General features: G+C 36.2%; 1 long non-coding RNA gene and 1 pseudogene across 2 annotated transcripts; one reads left to right on the top strand and one right to left on the bottom strand.

The window, feature by feature from the left end:
* Positions 1–11,894: 11,894 nt before the first annotated feature.
* LOC132316051 (protein trichome birefringence-like 19) lies at positions 11,895–14,613 on the bottom strand (annotated as a pseudogene).
* A 1,256-nt stretch (positions 14,614–15,869) lies between these two features.
* Positions 15,870–20,529, top strand: LOC132316050 (uncharacterized). 2 transcript variants are annotated; one of them, XR_009483902.1, is made up of 2 exons: positions 15,870–16,558; positions 20,080–20,529. It is a non-coding gene; the product is annotated as an uncharacterized LOC132316050 (long non-coding RNA). The 2 variants fall into 2 exon arrangements; XR_009483901.1 differs by lacking the exon at positions 20,080–20,529 and adding an exon at positions 17,394–19,029.

The raw sequence follows: 20,529 nt of genomic DNA, 5'->3' as shown, positions 1-20,529 counted from the left end.
CGCCAACGCATGAAAGGGCCCAACTTTCTTGCTCCTCGGCCGAATCTATAGTCCACAAATATGAGTTGGATCGTTATTAGCTTGGGCCAGGTTAAAAATAGGTGCTTTAACCACCAATTTTGCTTCAGACCTAAAAGGTTCATATGCGCTAGGCCTATTCATCCAACATCGACCTGATTATTATTATCACATGGGTCTGGGTCGAAGTGAGAGCCAGCAGAGGCTCATGCGGCTCAGGTCGGCTTTTGTGCTCTACATTTTATCTCTGCACATCATAGTCTTCATGAAGCTTTCATTCTCATAGATCTTCCCGAATATACTTTTTCTATCAAAATTTCTAAAATTTTGTTGCTGTGCTCAACCAGATACCTTTTTTGTTGTATCTTAATTTTTCTATGGCTTTTCAATTCAAGTTCTTCTAATTGTGAGATAAATTTATGTTTTGCTGCTTAATGACAATATCTCCTTTAAACAACGAACTCCAAAATATTGCTATTGAATTATTGTGCTCTGGAAAACCATTTGTATTCCCTCTGTAAGCTGTAACTAGGTTGTGTAATATTTTCAAATTTTACCATTTTCCATTTCTTGGAATTTTTTGATTTTACGAGGGCAATTTTGTCTTTTCTCGTTTTACGTGTCAGACACCGTAGGGTGTGTCGGGTGTATCCGAGTGTTGGTTGGGGCATTCCATTGAGTTTAGGACTCTTGGAAATGCACTGGTTGCCATTTAGGCATTTTTTAATTTTTAGGGCAAGGAGGTCCCGGGCGGGACCCACAACCGGTATTGTTGGTGCACAAGAATTATTTTATGGGGCTATTGCACTTCATATATTATTATTTGGAACATGATTATGTGGTTGTGTATAATTGTATCAATTATAGTGTGTATAATGTATATATAGATATAAGGAGGCAAACGTTCATCTCGTCGTTTTCTATCACATATTGAAAGAATTTAATTTTTGGAGGAGCAGTGATTATTTTACGAATTTTTGAAATTTTCCGATCTAAAGCTTCGGAGGGGGTTTTGGGCCACTTAGAGTTGGATTCCGGAGTTGAGCTTTTGTAACAGTAGAATCTCCTCATTGACGGCTACGTTTTCACCAAGCAGTTTTCTATTCCGCAACCGTTGACCGACGTTGACTTTTATTGACCGACGTTGACCACGTTGACCGTCGTTGACTTTTTGGGCCGGGGATATATTTTGGCTACTTTTGAGGTAAGGGTGCTTTAATTCACAATTTCTTAGGTTCTACGTGAATTTTCCTTCTTAAATTGACTATAAGCATGTTTAATTTCAATTATTTTGACTATGTGATTGTGGTTGATTATTTGTAAAGTGGTGGATATATGCTATGTGATAAATGAGTTTGTAAATTTAGTTACATCCTTGTAGTGAAGAAGCATGCTTAGAAATGACAAGTTGTTTACTTTATGTATTTCAATTGCCATGAAAATTTAATGTCATAATCGTAAAAATAAATGTTTAAAATATTCTTTTACAAGTTGTGATTATGATATGGGTAAAATGTATGGAATATAGTTGTTGAATTTGGCATTTGGAATCATGAAGCATTTATGCATCCATTGGGAAAGAAAAAGGAGAAAAGTATATTTTTTTAAAACTAATGAAATTATTTTGGGAAAAAGTTTTTGAAAAGTGTTTGTGAAAACCCAGTGCCTAGGAGGCGCCTAGTGGTCCGTGATGTTAGTGTGGTTTAGAGAGTGGACTAGGGAGAGACCGTAGTGTGGTTGAACTAACCAGGTCGGATGCAACGCCTTGGAGGTGCCTTGTGGTTGTGGATGGTTAGCCAATCCCCCTTTCGTGATACCTTGAAGGTGCCTTGGGTCGGATTACACTAACGGTTTGGAAGTTGAAACGGTATGGTTTCAAAAACGGGGAGTGATATTGCATGGCATAGCACATTATTGGCATACATGGTGCATTTGGTAATTGGTTGAGATATGTATGCTTGTTGATGATACAGTGGTTTTACTTGATTCCTGAGATATGATCCCGTTCTCTTGTTTTCTATTCTCTATGTGGATTCACAGGGTCATAAGAGGTGTGTCTTAGACACCTCCTATTGAGCGTTTAGCTCACCCCATCATTTTAACATTTTTCAGGTCACGGGAAGGAAGTGGCCGACGACATTCTTCCACAGGTTTTGATGGGTTAGTGGACCGTTTGACATATTTTGTAGCTATGATATCATTTTTTTTATTTATTATTATTATTTTATTATTATTATTATTATTATTTATAAACCCTGGGATGACACGTATATTATGTATTAATATAGGAAAGGATGGTAACATTTTTAGTTGACCTCGGGTTCGGGTAAGGACCTGGTTAGCGATTCGGACCCTCGGGTTCGGGTCGTTACAAATTTGGTATCAGAGTAATGGTTTGAAAACCAATAGGACGACGGGTAGAGGCCTACCTAGGGTTGTGTGGAAGATGGATTGCACTGTTTATGTGTTTATGTGTTAAAGGATTTGTTTTCTGAGAAGCATGTTTACTTGTAATTGCTTATGTGTTTACGGTTGTAAAAGGCATGCTTATTTGTTAAGTGTTTACATGCTTAAATGTTTAATTGGTAAAATGTGTGTTATATGGTTATGACGATGAAATGTATAAATAATTGAAAACATATTAATTATGATATGATAACAAGTGTGATTTAGGTAGTAACGGCAAGTGGTAGGCATGGTGTGTGTAGTTTTATTTTAAATGATAATGTGGCAAGTAGTGAGCACGGTAGGTACAAGCATGTCTCGTATGGTATTATGATGGTTATTAGGCATGGTTATGCAAGTATATATTTTTTAAAAAATGAAAGACGGGGTGTTTAAAATAAATAAATAAATAAATTTAAATGACGGGACATAATTGTGTCATGGTATGGGATACGGTTATTATATATATATATGTATACATGTATAAGAGTATACGGTTGAGCATGGATGGTTGTGTGGGTTTTGATCTGAGTAGGTGAAGAGCTCGGTTGCTCCAGGGTTGTTTGGGGTGCCAGTTCTTATCGAACAAATGGTGTGGACTTCTAAGTCGTGGATTGAGCTATTCAGTGTGTAATCATCCTGATTTTTCTTGTTACATTTTGTGTGGTACTTAGGGCACGACTTTAGAATGGGTTCCTGTGACCGTGGAGGTCAAGTGTGCTAGTGAAGGTTTCGAGGGAGAAAAGTATGACCTTAGGAGATTAGTGTTTATGACTTGGGTCACAGTTTGGTGCGGAGGTTCTTTTCGAACCGGTCATGGTAGGTGTGACAAAAGTTATTTGAGTCACGAATGCAGTGTATGGGTTGTAGATGTGTATTGCGGGTGTTCTAGTGCCGTTTAAGAAAGTGTGTTGGTTATGGTTAGTTGAGAGGTGATTTTTCCATTTGAAAAATTGCAGGAGTACGTTGCGGGTAATTGGCTCTCGGGGAGTTGATTGCATGGCTCAGTTGATGAGCGGGTTTTTTGATTGGCATGACTATTTAGAAAGTCTCGAAGTAGTGTATAGTGGTTAGTTTTACTTGTGTAGAGCAGGATTGCGCTATAAGGCAGGTTGTATGAGGTCATTGAAGTGTTCGGTCATTTGCGGATGAAGTGATTGATGGTAAGTATTGTGCTACCAAATGAACTTTGTTTTGGAAGTTTTAAGCTATGGACGGGAATTGAACTTTACGTTGCATATGGGGTACGAGGAAGTAGTACTTGTTGTTTAAGGATTCAAAGAGATAGACTGATGATTAGAATGATTGAGACGAGGGTGATCCTGTAGGTCTAGTTGGTAGCCCCATTTGACTTTTGTCGGAATCAAGAGTGCTCTGAGGAAATGTGAAGAGAAGAGGTGATGATGTTGAACCAATGGAGTGAAGTTATCTTACTCAGGCACATAAATTGTCTTGGGAAGAATGGTCGGAGTAGTCAATTAAGTGTTGGTGACTGATTGTGTTATAGATGGTTTAAGGAGACATTTAGATGTTGAGTATTCTGGTTTTTGCACTCATTTTTCTTTTGGGATTTGTCGGAATGGTATTATCGTATAAAGATTCTTTTCTAGTGGCAAGTAGTGGCTATTGTAGGAGGTATTGAGAGTAATGCTTATTTTTTTGTTATGATGGTGTCATAGGAAGAATTGCTTGGTAGTGATTTGGTGATCTGGTGAGGTGAGAGGTTTGAGTTGTCATTCGATGATGATGGTAGTAGAGGTGTTATGCCGAGATGTTTAGTATTGATGAGTAGAATTGTTTGATGTATGATTAGAGGGTGGATTGGAGAGTATGAGTTGTTGTTGTATGTTGTCGGGTAGGTGATGGGATTGTGCGCCAGTTGAGGCGATTGTAGTCAATTTAGTCTTTAGATCTAGAGAGGATGATGTTGCCAGATAAACAACTTGTTATTTTAACTAGTCAGTGGGTGGTTGTGACTGAGGTTAAGAGTCGGGTGTGCACGGTGATCGAGGTAGTATCATCTAGGAAGGTAGTGATGGAACGGGTGGTAAAGTGTCATTTTATGGCATGGGGGTTGTCATTTGGGAGTGATGGGATGCGGTGTCCGATGGGTTGTGATTGTTTCTAGTGTTGGTATGTGTGTGAGCATTGATACACTTGTCTGATGGTTGTGTTGTGAGTTGTATCTTAGTACTCGACGAATGGGTGGTAGGGATCTGATTGGTTTTGGTTAACATGGGTATTGCGGGGTATCATATGCGAGGTTTCTGTGTTGATAGTGTATAGTGGTTCGTTAATAGCGAGGTCGCCTAGAATTGAGTTCATAGTTCCATATGGGTATCCATTTGGTTCTTCTCTTTGTGTGTAAGGAGTTTAGTTCCTCTCAGGTGAGATTGGGTATCCATGGTTGGACAGTTGGTGTGTAGTATGCGACAAGGTGTCGGGTGCATTTAGGTACGAGTCGTCAGTCTCTTGTGAGAGCGGGGTTTGTTATCCTTTCCATTTGTTTTAGTCTTGGCAAGGACGTCGTTTGTCACGAGACTTGTACTCTATTTAGGAGTTGTGCGCGTCCGTAGGCAAACGGATTTATGAGCGGTTTGTTACGCTGTTAGAGTTCATCGATTGAGGTCCTGACTGAAGGGGTCGATTCACTCCCACGGAGGGAGGTGAAGTCTTCGGTTTTTGTAGTGTTTGTTTTGAGAGTGGTTTTGACTGGTAGGATGTGAGGCACGGGTTGTGTAATACCCTTAGTTTTCAAAAGGATAAAATGTGAATTAAATTTTAATTTTTATTGTATTTTTAATTTAATTTTGTGACTTATGTGTTTTGATTCCTTAATTGATTAATGGTGAATTGGTTTTATTATTTGCTTAAGTGATTACGGGTGTATTTATTTTAATTTAATTGTTTAATTGAAATTGTTTTAGTTTTAATTGTGGTTAATTTAGATATTTGATTAATGATGTTTTAATTGACGTGTCTTTGGCAGATTTTATTTGGTAGCTTTTATAATTTGTTTTGTGTCATAGGGTTTTATTGTTTTGTATGATCAGGACGCCGACTTATACTAGGTTTTAATTAAAACCTTGTAAATATAAGTTTAAGCCGACTTAGGATATGGGATGCATATATATATATATATATTCTTAGATGTCTGCTAGGGTTGTGGAAAAACCCTATTCACGTGACAGGGTCTTGAGAGGAAAAACCAGAGAGTGGTCTGGAGAGGAAAACACAGAAAGAGATTTACAGAGTGTCTTAAGAGTTAAACAGAGGGGTTGCTTCTGGATGGAACCAAGAAGCAATAAAGGAAGGGAGTAGTGACCAGAGGAGGAAGGGAAGGTCTTGGGGGATTGCCAGAAATTGCAGACGGATGACGGATGTTGAAAGGTTTCAAACCGAAACCTAAAGGCAAGTTTTATTCTATCTCCTTCCTATAAACTTGTGTTCTGTGTATTCTATATAGACTCCAGGAAGTAATTTTAACTTTTAAAACTGACCTTTGATGCATGTTTAATCAGACTATATTATGATTACATTTAAATACTGAAATCGGTTCTTGCATAAACTATTTGATTATGTATTAAACATCTGTAAATTAATTCATAATGGAATATGAGGAGTTGATAGGATGGTTAGGAAGTTAATTAAACTTTGAAACGGAATTTTGATGCATGGGATCAGATTTTAAACTGTTCGTATGTTCAGTTAACTGTGATTGGTGTTTTTGCATAAACTGCTCTGTTTCTGTTTAGATTTTTGTCAAACAATTGTTAGTGAAATCAAAGGAGTTTCTAGGAGTATTAGGGCTTAGATTGAACCTTTAAAATCCTTAAGAAACTTGGAACAGACAGTTGGGAGAAGGGAAAAAATGGAGGCTAGGTGAGCAGAGACGGCTCTACAAGAAGTAGAGCCGGCTCCACAACAAGTACAAATGGCTCTACAAGAAGTAGAGTCGACTCTAGAAGCTTAGGAGCCGGCTCCAAGGGTTTCCAGAGCTGGCTCCCTTAGTTGTTAACACCTACGGGTGTTTTCAGATGGGTTTTGGGTTTTAGGGGATTGTAAAAGGTTTCTGGAAAGTTGTGGGAAGTTTTCAAGGTTTAAAATTGACTTATTTAAACATGGAAATAGTTAGGATAAGTCAGTTTGCTAATCTTAAAAGGTAGGTCATGAAAAATAAACATGTGATTATGCATACTGTTAAGGAAAGAGGAAGGATGAAGTTGTTAATTTGTTTAGCAACCTAAACAAACTGTGAAATTTCTTACTGGATGTTATATAACGGATGTATATAACTTAATGAAGACCAAAAAGATTGGTTTAGGATATGGTTATTAACCACATGAACTTTAGATGTTCCGTTGCATGCTGTCGGGAGTTGTAGAAGCTTTTAATTGCTAGTGTTGATTTAGTGATCTAAATGGACTGGTCTGGAATTTCATATAATGTGCTCAGCTCATATTTTCTGTGTATCATTATGTTATACTCTGGGTTTATTGGAGGATGAATTTGACGTCATAAAATTTAAATGTTGTTTTGCATGCCGTTAAAGACTGAGGAGGATTTAAATTGTTAGGTTGTTCTAGTAAGTTAAATAAACTAATATGGAAGTACTAGTTGGGAATTTTAATATAATATGCTCAGGTTAAAATTCCGAATATTATTATGTCATGCTATGGATGTTAATTGAGGAACTGCTAAAAGTACTGTTCATTCAATTATGTGGATATGGATGATTTAAATTGTTGATTATGCTTTAGTAATTTAAATGGAAGTTTTATGATTATGGTCATATACTGGATGCATGATGGGATTTTAATAATATCTGTTTTCTATTGTGCTGGTTTCTGGATATATTTGATGTTCATTTGAATGTGCATCATCTGTGGATCATATGCATGTATGTACCGGTATGGGACGGTAACATACGGAGGGACTGATTAGATCAAAACGCTAATTCTAACCCATTCATACATGAGGAATGGATTAACTAAAACAGTTAAATCCTACATAGATGCATGTCCTGTCAACTAAAACAGTTGAACGACACAATGGTTATTTGTTTTATCTTTCTGCACTAGGAAGGAATTTACATATATATTTATGGTGCCGTGATACGAGCTTGAGTCTCCTAATCACGGTTAGGGTGCGTATATCGCCTGGGATTGATAACTAGGCCTGATGATGTTTCCCTGGTTGTTTTACTCGGGTTGAGACGGATTATATGGGCTGGTGAACGTCCTACAGTGTGTACTTATATCTATATGGACTACTTTAGCTATTGCCGAGCTATCTAGGAGGTATCTGTGAATCGAGTTTATGTATGTATTGTAGTATGATGGAACTTGCATGTAGGCCTGACCCACTCTTATTTTTCAGGTGTTCGACAGTACCAGGCTTAGAGCTTAATCGTGTTGATGCAGATACAGACACTCACTCTTCCGACTACATTGGATTTTCTTTCTTATTTAGTTTTGGATTTTAATTCTTTAAAATTTTATCATTTGGGATTGTTAGGGGTCTACTAGTTGGATTCCCGAGTTGTACGGATTTGGAGGATATAAATGATATTAATTTATTATTTAAAAGTTCGAGGATTTTTACTTTAGATTTCTTTCAGCGCATTATTATTTTATTCTTAATTCAGTTTTGTTATTTTTGCTTGTTTACATATTGATTGTCTGGTATCCCTCGGATCTGTGCTCGGACTTGATCACCCGTGGCTCTAAAATCGAGGGGTATCACAGGTTGCTGAATATGGGTTGTGTTTTCGATGTTTTGTACTAGTGGTGATGACTAGGAAATGTTTCGTGAATCGCAGCTTGAGGATAATTAGGTGATGTGATGTGACCCATGTATTTGGATGTTTTTAGAGGTGATTGATTCTAGTAGTGTCTTGAGGACAAGTGTTGGCATTGTTTGAATGTTTTGCAGCTAAAACGTGATTATAGGATTCCGTTGTAGAACTGTATGAGTGATTAACCTTGGTTTTGAGGTTTTAGGCATGAGATAGTCGCATTGTGTGTTTTGACGGGGTAAGAATTGAATCGAGTAATGTTATGAGTTGTTTACCTAGTATGGATGTTATGAGGAAATTAGGGATCTTTAGTGTTGGTCGATGATTGTGACGTTTGGTGTCATGCTGCTTTTAGCTAGTTATGATTGTGTGATCAAGGAATAATTGCCGTGTTGCTTTTAGCATGTTGATATGTGACTGTATAGTTGTTGAGGTTATGTAGAGCGATGGATGGATAGTGAGTGGATCTCATGGTTATCTTGTGGACTATATGAGATTGTATTTGAGGTTTGGACTTGAGGACATGAACGATGTCTGTGCTAAGACTGGATCGATGATGAGGATGGCCTAGCCAACCATTTCTCCTTAATCAGTCCCTTTTTAGCACGATGTCGGGTTAAAGGTCAATGATTGTTTTGATTTGTCAGGGACAGTGAGAGCATGATATTGTATGTTGTGTTGGTATGACAGTGTGGATTTAGATGATTTGTCTTGAGTGACGAGGTGTGTTAGGTAGGACCAAGTATCCAATAAAGGGTTTGCGGTATGATCATTGATTATTGAGAATCTCATTTTAAGGATTTGTGTCCAAGATACAGGATAATACGTTTTATTGTTCTGGTGACTCATGATTATGTAGTCGTTGGGAAATCTGTTGTTTTGTCTTTTTGAAGTTGTTTAGTATGATGATTGTCGTATGGTGTGGTTGGTGGTCACTTATAATAGTATGTAATGGTGTAGCTGTGTGATAGATGACGAGTGTTGGTTTGACAAAGATGTGTAAATTTAGTTTGAGCTTGATTGTGTGATGGATAGGGTTTCTTGTTTGGGATTTTGCGTGTCCTTTAGAGGATGAGTTGAGGTTTGATGTTGCCTTTTTCGGTGGTGTGTTCTTTTTTCGGGCTTTGGAGCATTTCATGACTGTATAGAGTAGACTGATATCCGTTTTGAGTCATGTATAGTGTAGAGCATACCAGTTGGTTTTGCGTTGTGATGTTTTGAGTGATGAGTGCCCTCGTAGGGTGATGAGCGTTGGAGTTTTGTAGTAGTTGTGTCTGATTGCCTAATGACGTCCCATGTCAAAGGTAATAAGGTTGGTGAGTTTATGATCTTGGGGTTTTGTGAAGTGTTTTCGGGAAGATTAGTGGCTGTGAGTCTCCTTCTTAAGGAGGGTAGATTTCAAGGACGAAATCTCTTTAAGGAGGGTAGATTGTAATATTTACAATTTTTACCATTTTCCATTTTTTAGAATTTTCTGATTTTACGAGGGCAATTTTGTCTTTTCTCGTTTTACGTGCCAAACACCGTAGGGTGTGCCAGGTGTGTCCGAGAGTTGGTTGGGGCATTCCATTGAGTTTAGGACTCTTAGAAATGCACTGGTTGCCATTTAGGTATTTTTCAGTTTTATGAGATGGGAGATCCTGGGTGGGACACGTAACCGGTATTGTTGGTGCACGGGAATTATTTTACGGGGCTATTGCACTTCATATATTATTATTTGGAACATGATTATGTGGTTGTGTGTATAATTGTATCAATTGTAGTGTGTATAATGTATATATAAATATAAGGAGGCAAAGGAGATTTTTTTTTTGACACATGCGACCCGCTTAGATAAAAAGTGATTATATATCACCACTTATCCATTTTTCAGCCAGAATCTCCTCTCTCTCACGTAGCATTTGTTTCTTTCTCTACAAGTTTCTTTGTTTTTGTTTTTCATTATTTTTAAGCTTCATTTTTTTTTCTCCTCCATTTTTCGGCCAATCGGTCAGGTTTCCGGTCTTGGTTCCTTAACAGAAAACGTTCATCTCGTCGTTCTCTATCACATATTAAAAGAATTTAATTTTTGGAGGAATGGTGATTATTTTACGAATTTTTAAAATTTTCCGATCTAAGACTTCAGAGGGGGTTTTGGGCCACTCAGAGTCAGATTCCGGAGCTAAGCCTTTGGAACAAGAGAATCTCCTCATCGATGACTACGTTCCCACCGAACAATTTTCTGTTCCGCATCTGTTGACTGACGTTGACTTTTGTTAACCGGCATTGACCGCATTGATCGGCATTTACTTTCCGGCTGGGGATGTATTTTGGCTACTTTTGAGGTAGGAGTGCTCTAATTTACAATTTTTTAGGTTCTACGAGAATTTTCCTTCTTAAATTGACTATAAGCATGTTTAATTTCAATTATTTTGACTATGTGATTGTGGTTGATTATATGTAAAGTGGTGGATGTATGCTATGTGATAAATGAGTTTGTAAATTTAGTTACATCCTTGTAGTGAAGAAGCATGCTTAGAAATGACAAGTTGTTTACTTTATGTATTTCAATTGCCATGGAAATTTGATGTCATACTCGTAGAAATAAATGTTTAAAATATTCTTTTACAAGTTGTGATTATGATATGTGTAAAATATATGGAATATAGTTGTTGAATTTGACATTTGGAATCGTGAAACATTTATGCATCGATTGGGAAAGAAAAAGGGTAAAAGTATATTTTCTTAAAACACAATGAAATTGTTTTAGGAAATTTTTTTTTGAAAAGTGTTTGTGAAAACCCGGACCCCTTGGAGGCGCCTAGTGGTCTATGGTGTTAGTGTGGTCTAGAGAGGGGACTAGGCAGAGACCCTAGTGTGATTGAGCTAACCAGGCCGGATGCGACACATTGGAGGTGCCTTGTGGTCATGGATGGTTAGATAATCCCCTTTTCGTGACGCCTTGGACCTTGGGTCAGATTACACTAACGGTTTGGAAGTTGAAACGGTATGATTTCGGAAACGGGTGACACATCATTGGCATACATGGTGCATTTGGTAATTTGTTGAGATATGTATGCTTGTTGATGATACAATGGTTTTACTTAACTCCCGAGATATGATCCCGTTCTCTTGCTTTCTATTCTCTATGTGGATTTACGTGTCATAAGAGGTGTGTCTTAGACACTTCTTACTGAGCGTTTAGCTCACCCCATCATTTTAACATTTTTCAAGTCACGGGAAGGAAGTGGCGGACAACGTTTCTCCACAGGTTTTGATGGGTTGGTGGACCGTTTGACATATTTTATAGCTATGATCTCATTTTATTATTATTATTATTATTTATAAATCCTGGGATGACACGTAAATTATGTATTGAAATAAGAAATGACGGTAACGTTTTTAGTTAATCTCGGGTTCAGGTAAGGGCCCGATTAGCGATTCGGACCATCGGATTTTGGTCGTTACATGTTGCCACTTAAACTAGAGCTGTTCCCATTTGCTCTCTTCCACCTAACAGTTTGTTCATGTTTACGTAATTGATTCAACCTCTAGAGTACCATCCTTCCAACGGTTATTTTTATTTAGCAGTAAAAATGTTGTCCTTTAGAATCAAATGTAGACAGGATCAAAACAACTGACAAAAAGAGAACAATGATCTGACCGGACAATTTATCGATCCAACTTTCTGCTCTAAACCAGCAGATGTAATCACATTCCTACGAACGTTTCTTGTAGTATGTCATCATCCATCTTCCTTTGTTCTCTTATATCGTCAATGAAGAAAATTACATTCAAAAATTGAATCATGCAAAAATATCTAACTTTTACCATTGAAATATGTATAAATAAAAACAATGTAGTTACACCTTCACAAGTTAAATACAAAAGGAATAATTAATTTGCTCATCCGAAATCTATCTGATTTCTGCTGAGCATTCATTGAAGCTTCCCTATTGATCCTCCACTTTCCATCTTCAACATTTGAAGCAAAAATTCATTCCACGTGTCGACGGGCCCGGCATGCACCAGTGGACACAGTCAGGTATAGTCTTATTCTCTTGTGGCGAATGCCCATAATGACTCGGATGTCCATCTGGCCTTAGCACCATTGCTTCACTAGTATCTAGCGTCCTGAATCTGAGGCCCCTCTTTTTTCCTTCCTTTTCTGCTGCTCTTAGCTCCTCCACCTGCGTCTTGTACAACTCCAAACTGTACCCATCGAACTTCATTTCTTGCTTCGTAAACGGCCTCGTTCTCACACAATTCCCTCCTTTATTCCAGTCCCCATTCTCAAAGTGTGACGGTGAGAATGTCCTTAGAAATGTCAGTCCCGTGAAGTTCTGAAGGTTTAGAAGCGCCCTAAAGGCTGTACGGAAAGCCATTTTATATCCGTAGTAAAATGTAAGGTCCGTCACATTCTCTTTCTGGCACTAGTGACATCCCACAACTTTACCATTCTCATAGTACATGAATGGTCGAAAGAACCATTGCCCGGCAGAGATGATCACTAAATCGGCCTTCTCAACCTGAGTTGTCCACGCCTCATCAGCCTCATCTAAGTAGAGGCTCATGAGGCTGTCTTGGGAAAAACCGTTAGGGTCGGCTTCACGGGATTTGACCAGGAGTGGAGACCAGAGTGCTGCTATGGTAAAATTGTGATCGGCGTAGAGCCAGCGTCTGAATCTTGTGTCTGATACATAAGAAACATCTATGGGAGTGGCTGACTGAAAAATTACATATAGTTGAGTTCAGTTTTTTTGATAAGAGTGACTATATGTTTGAAAGTAAAACAACTTAGAAAACTAGGTTCTGTTCCATGAAATCATGTGCATCTACCATTAAAACATTGATTACTAATGCAGTAACAGATCTTTTCCAAAATGTTAGAGAATTTTTTTGTTTTATTTTTCCTTGTATATGGGTAGTTTAGTCTTTTCCTTGTATATGACATGACATATGTACATGAGATGATGTGCTAGAACTTCAGTTTTGTTTTTATTTTATTCTATTTTATAAAGAGTGGTTAGAAGAGACGAGCTGTTATGAAGAATCAAATTATTTTTTAATACAACAAAATTATACATCATACTGATGTTAGGAGGAGACAAAGGTCAAGATTGTAAGGAGACATGACCTAACCAATCTTCTAATAAAAGATTTAATTAGAATATTTATTTAAGACTATCCAGAACCAACTTGAGATGAAGTATTAGAAATTTATAAAAAAAAAATTAAATATCAGGGCTGATAAATTGTAAGAGAATAAAATGAAAAAACAAATTTTAGTTGACTGATCTCATGCATAGGGATAAAAGGGTAATGATGATGATGACGACTTAAACTATTAACAGAAATATAAAGATAAAATAATATATATATTTTTTCACTGTAGGATATGGTATAAAGATTTTAAATACCTGTGTCACATGCATACAAAAAACTTATGAATAAAGCAAATGAATACATTATACATGCTATGATGAGTTTATTGAGCACTTACACTGGCCAAGAGACACACTAATGATTGCATTTGGTTCCTTCCTACTGAGTCTCCCAGAAATGCCAGAGTCTTTCCTCTAACCAGCTCCAAGAACTGCACTCCATCAAGCATAGGTAGATCACATTCATCTGGTTGCCACCTCCATTTCAAGAACTAGGTGTCCGGCCTCCCGAACTTCTGACAATTCTGTCGATCATCGATGGAACACTGTGTCTCATTCGTGTAGTAAGGTAATCCCTCCGGATATGGCACCCAATTCCCGCTAAATATGTTGCATTTGTGCTCTAAGCTTATACTCTTCGAATCGTTGGAAGCTTCCCCAGGAGACTGCAATGGCAAGAACGTGTTGCTCTCCTGATAGAAAGGAATTGTACCATTGTCACGAACCTCTAGAGAATTGTTGGAAGGTTCCCCGGGAGACTGCAATGGCGAGAACGCGTTGCTCTCCTGATAGAAAGGGCTTGTACCATTGTCACGAACCTCTAGAGACAGTAACGACGAATATGAGTTTTTATGCAGATAGGTGGGGATTGAGGTGATGAGAATCAAGGTTATGATTGGTATGACACAATTTTTGATGCTGTTAAGGGGTGTGTTCTTCCCACTGGGAAACTCTGTAGCACTATGCTTCATTTGAGAAGTTGAGAATAATAAGAATGGAGCAACTTCACTTTGGGATAGCATACATATCTATATATATATATATTTATAGATATAGATATAGATTTATAGATTCAGAATGGTATTGTGCAAGGTATAGTGGTGAAGTATGTTGTGCAATGTACGGTGGTGAAGAATACAACTCAAAGTCGTATCATTGCATTTTAGATGTCTATTTTTATGGTTAATTCGAGTGTAGCTGGCTAACATAATAGTTATTATGATATATCATTAAGGACAAACGTGGAAAATATAATAATAGCTCTCATCTTTTCCTTATCAACTATTTTTTAAAGGTATTTGTTATTGAAAGTTGATCAATATTTTAAGGATATTGGCTGGATAAATATACCAAATTATCTGTCTACAATGATTTGCACATGATACTAAAAAGTTTTATTGCCTCATAAAATTTAAGTTCTGGTTGAAATTTATTGAAGTTATACAATAAGTGTAAGAGACTCTGGTCTATTCAAACCATTTCTAAGTCTATCTTTGTTAGTTGTTTATGAGTTTTTAGGAGAAGCTTTGCTATTATTAATAATTAATTAATCTCTTCAACAAACATAGATGTGTGTGTGTGTATATATATATATATATATAGACTATTGTCGGTATAAGAAACTTTGCTATCATTTATTAATTAATCTTGTTAGCATCCATATTGTCGGTATAAGAAGCTTTGCTATCATTTATTAATTAATTTTGTTAGCAACCATATTGTCGGTATAAGAAGCTTTGCTATCATTTATTAATGAATCTTTTTAGCAACCACATATATATATATATATATATATGATATATGAAAAAGCATTGCATACGTCAATTTTAATGTGATAGGTTATCCTATTGACTCTTGATGTGATCCGATCATAAATGCATATAGTTTTTAATTACAAAATTAAAAAAAGTGATAAATAAGGAAATCATATTAACTCTTGATATGGTCCAATCATAAATGCTTATAGTCTCTGATTGCAAAATTAGAAAAATGATAAATAAGGAAATCAGAGAGGACTGACTAATTTATTTCAAAAAAAGAAGTTATTATTCTTATTTATCACTTTTTTTTTATTTTGTAATTACAGACGGTACATTTGTGATTCTATTTTTCTATTTTTTAAGTATTGTTATTTCTAAGAAAAACTTTGCTTTCATTATTGACTAATCCTTTTTAACAACCATACATGTATATGTATAAGTAAAGTATTGTCGGTGTCCAATTGGGCTATAATGGTGACAATCTTACACAACTCATATTTGTAAAAAATTTGATAGAATATGGCAGTTTTATGCACCAAGTATACTTTTGAATGCGTGGGATAAAAGCTTCTTTCCAAACTAGGCATTACATATACTCTTTAACAAATGAACCAAAAAATGTATTCAAATTCATGTGAAACACGTCTTTTGGCTAATGACAAAATGATCTGCTGAGATGTCCACTTCATAAGTTGTAATGAAGACCCCATTTCCCAATTGAAAACCAGAGGCAGAAAAGGTTTCACCTCTTAATTATGTTGGTAGGGTTTCTATTTGGGGTTCGAATTCTATGTAGTACAACACGTGTGTGATGTACCGTGTTATACTGCAGTGGACGGTCATGATCGTTCACACGTGTGAATGATTTGACCGTCCGAGCTGTAACAATAGAGAATCTCAACTCTTGTATCTGATCATTGGTCAACATTTTATATGCAATTGATGACTATTGTGTGCATTAATCATATTGCGCCACCTCATGTCTTTATCCGCACAACGCGTCGTAAGCATAGAGTGATTGGTGGTTACAGTGCTAAGTACCCTGGCGAAGCTTGGTGGCAAAGTAGCTGATGATTGCTAGGCTTTGCCAACTCTTTTATAAATTCCACTTTTGGGGCAGTGCATGGGGGGTTTTCATGTGGGAAATAAAGGGCTAGGGCTTATTTGCAGTGTGAGACTATTTTTCATCATTGCCCAATGAAGCTATAGCATGCCATGTTATAGCTGAATTGACCCATTGGTGATGAACTTTCTAAATCCTTTCTTGTTAAGAAATGTCACATGGTTGATAATATGTACTCCCACACTTCAATGGAATTTGAGTGAGAGAAAAGCTTCAAATTGTTCAATCAAGTTATTTTTGGTATGCTTGGTTTATTGAAGGAAGGAGCAAGGTAATTGAACCCTAATCTTTCAAAATCTTAGTTGTGTATCAATTTATATTTATGCTTATAGATATTTGAGTTGTTTGATTCTAATTATCTATCATATTATAAGTTTGTTCATTACCATTTTTTATTTTATTTCTGGGGGTAATGTTGGAATGGTTATCGGGTAAAAGTAGAGTGGAGACGTAATCCCTTCAAGAATTGGGATCAAAATCTTCTCCAGTGAGCTTTTTTTCATGGTTTCACTCAGTGGGTGAAATTCATAACTATCAAAAGAAACTTTTGTTACTGTAAAATGGACCTGTAAGTAGATAGCAACAAAATTTAAATTTCATTCATTTCACACCATTATAGTAACGAAAGTTATCAGTGATGGCGATGAACTTCACCCACCAAACAGAAATTCGAAAAAGGTTCATTGGAGACGATTTTGATTCCAAGAATTGAATACAAGACTTTGAATCATGCTCAAAGGATTTATATCAATCAACTATTTGGAAGGTTATTAGTTTCATACTTTTTGTGAATCAAGTTCTAAAGTTAGCTACCAAAACATGTAGGCAGCTAAATTGAGAGTGCAGTCTTAATATGGTGCAATGATATTTTTTCAATTCTGTGGGCAAGATGTCACCTCAGAAATTAGTTGATGAATGTCATTTCAAGAACATTATCATTACTTTGGCAAATAGACTTTTGTTCATATACTTCCCAATAGTCTTAGTTCTAATAAAAGTGTAGGTTAACATATCCATCATTTGTGTATGCAAGTATCTGATAATGTCATTCTCAGGATTTATTATTATTATTTTCTTAGAGAGGAGGTATCTTTAAATCTTTACAGGTGAGATTAATTCACTTCGAAGTACACACAACACCTCACAAATTACGTGCACCGGGCAGGACCGGACAAGTACAGAACTCAATCTGACTACAACTTAACCCGTATAGATACTTCCACAGAAACCGTTTATTCAGATACTCGAACTTGAGACATGATGCTTTATGAAGCATCATGACCCGAGTTCTCACCCGCTAGGCCAACCCTGCAGGATTCATTCTCCAATATACTATTTCAATAAAATTGCTATTACTTGCCGATTGACACCAATGAGCATATATAAATGATATCAAGGCAGTCATTATATTTCTTTTACGAAAGAATCACGCTATACTAATTGAAATCCTCACCTATTGCATGAACGGAAATGTTTTCTTCCTTTAGATGGTTTAACATAGGACCCACTTAGATCCGACGTTAAACTATCTAAAGTTGCAGTCATTTTGACTTCCAAAATAGGGTAGGGGTTTCGTTTTATCTTTCATTTTCCTTTACGAAAATAACAATGGAGGTGAGCCCAAAACTTCCAGAACAGAGTGATCTGTTTCCAGCCTGTATAATATGCTAAATGCATCTTATTAGAATGAAGCAAGAATATATAGAGTCATAGAATTTGATCTGAGATGGGCAGTTTTGGACTTGTCTGAATATATTGTCTGGAGCAGTTTCAATTTGTAGTTTGGAATGGAATAAAATGATCAAAGCTTCAAAAGTGACTAAATGTGGGCAATCAAGAAATTTTTCATGATTTTCATTCAAACTAGCATTTTGGTACAGCCTACCATCATACCATGTTACTTCTAAGCTTCCCTCTTCAGCATCCGAAGCAAAAATTCAACTCTAGTGTCAATGGGTCCTGCCAAGCACGCCTGAGCCTCCTAAAATTATGAGAGATTTTAGGCGAATTTTTAGATGCAAAATTTTTTATACATACATATATTTTTTTCCTGAATAAATATTTATTTCCTGAGATTTTACACGTGCCAAAAATTTATAAGAGTACAAAATTTTCATTAAAATGAGATGATAAACACAATATATTAATGTTGAAAACACACAAAACAAACCTGATCTTGAAAATCAAAATTCAACTTCATATTAAAATAAATGTGATCGTCTCCGCATTTTGAACTGCAAAATTATCAATTCATGTGTTCCAATTAAGTATTTCCAACATATCGTCGACGATAGATAAGATTTGATCAACTTTAACTTTGAAATCTCAATTGCATTTTTTGTTCCTCTTGGTATAGTTTCTGATAAGACTTATAACTCTGAAAATAATTATGTCATTTTGGTTATAGCTATAAATTTACATGATATATAAGTGTGTATTGCCTTTTAATTTTAGAAATTATGATCAAATATACATACTTCTATATTTACATTATGATCCTAAATTTGAGGTCATTTTAAATTTGGATGGTGCACATACATCACCTTTGTGAGGTGAAAATGAGGTTTTTGACATAAAATTTGACAAGCATCGCCTTTGTGTATGGTGCTCATACATCACCTTTGTGTGGTGAAAATGAGGTTTTTGACATAAAAATTGACAAGCATCACCTTTGTGTATGGTGCACATACATCACCTTTGTGTGGTGAAAATGAGGTTTTTGACATAAAAATTGACAAGCATCACCTTTGTGTATGGTGCACATACATCACCTTTGTGTGGTGAAAATGAGGTTTTTGACATAAAATTGACAAGCACTATTAAAAAGATGAAAGCTAGTCGAGAGAAGCATTATTGAAAAGAGTATACATTGAAACATGATAATTGAAAAAAAGAAAAGAAAAAGTTAATGGAAAAACCACAAGTTTTTCAATTAAATGATGATTCATGAAGAAATGAGAGAATGAAACTTCATAGTAATGAAAAGAAAAAAAAAAAGAAATGGTTTATGGAAAGACCACAAGTTTGTTCAATTAAATCATGATTCATGAAGAAAGGAGAGAATTCAATTATGATAGCAACAACTGTATTTTAAGTAACCTAGTAAAACATCATCACGAGACAAAATTGAAAAAAGACAAAAAGAAAAAGAAGACATCCATTATTTATATTTGAAATTATTACGAAGATTTAGGCATCTTTCCAAAAAAAAATATAATAATATGAATTAGCTGATATGATAATACCAACTTTCTCACGAAAATCTTTACACCAAAAAAAAAAAAAGAACCCTTGTTCTGAAAAATTATTAAGCAGAGCATAATAAAGAGTAAGACAAGCAAAATACCTGGTACATTATTTATCCGATTGCGACTGATTCTATTACACCGTAACCCAACTCCGAGTATTTTCGAATAGGTCCTAAGGCCTGATAGAGAGGTCTCCTCTCATTATTATCAAATCTGTATACAATCCATTAAACACAAGAAATTAGATGCAAGTTTTTATTCCTATTGTTAAACATTAAAAACATACATGTGCCAAAACATTTAGCTACATAGCCAACGCATTAAAGGGCCCAACTTTCTTGCACCTTGGCCCAAGCTATAGTCCACAAATATGATTTGGATCATTATTAGCTTGCGCCAGGTTAAAAATAGTTACTTTAACCAATGAGCCCGAGCTACAAATCTAACCAATTTTGGTTTAGATTTAAAAGTATATTAAAGGGTTTATCTTTTAGAAACATATTTTTATTTTTTCCCCTGTATTTTTGTCATTGCTTGTATGTAGGCCCAAGCAGAAGGTCTGGTCAGTGAAATCCATCTGAAGGAGATGGAGCTGGAAAGATTAAATGGGCTGTGCAAGAGGTTCGAAACCAACAATGCTGAGGGGAATGCTGCTAGGAACCGGTTCGGAAGAAGCAACTCTGAGAAGGGTTCGTTTTCCTCAGATTTCATCGTTGACCCTCGTCACAAACTTCCTTATCACATGGGTGGTCGAACTGAGAGCCAGCAGAGGCTCATGTTGCTCAGGTCGGCTTTTGTGCTCTACATTTTAGCTCTGCACATCTTAGTCTTCATGAAGCTTTCATTCTCATAGATCTTCCCGAATATAATTTTTATGTCAAAATTTCTAAAATTTTGTTGCTGTGCTCAACCAGATACCTATTTTTGTTGTATCTTACTCCAGGTTGTACAAAAACATGTCTTTTGTATATTTAATGAAATGTTATTTTTTCTA

This window comes from Cornus florida, unplaced genomic scaffold, assembly GCF_030987335.1.
Source record: "Cornus florida cultivar Cherokee Brave unplaced genomic scaffold, ASM3098733v1 CherokeeBrave_3.0.0_Hap2_Chr07, whole genome shotgun sequence".
Taxonomy (NCBI): domain Eukaryota; kingdom Viridiplantae; phylum Streptophyta; class Magnoliopsida; order Cornales; family Cornaceae; genus Cornus; species Cornus florida.
This window is presented reverse-complemented; position numbering and strand designations above follow the sequence as displayed.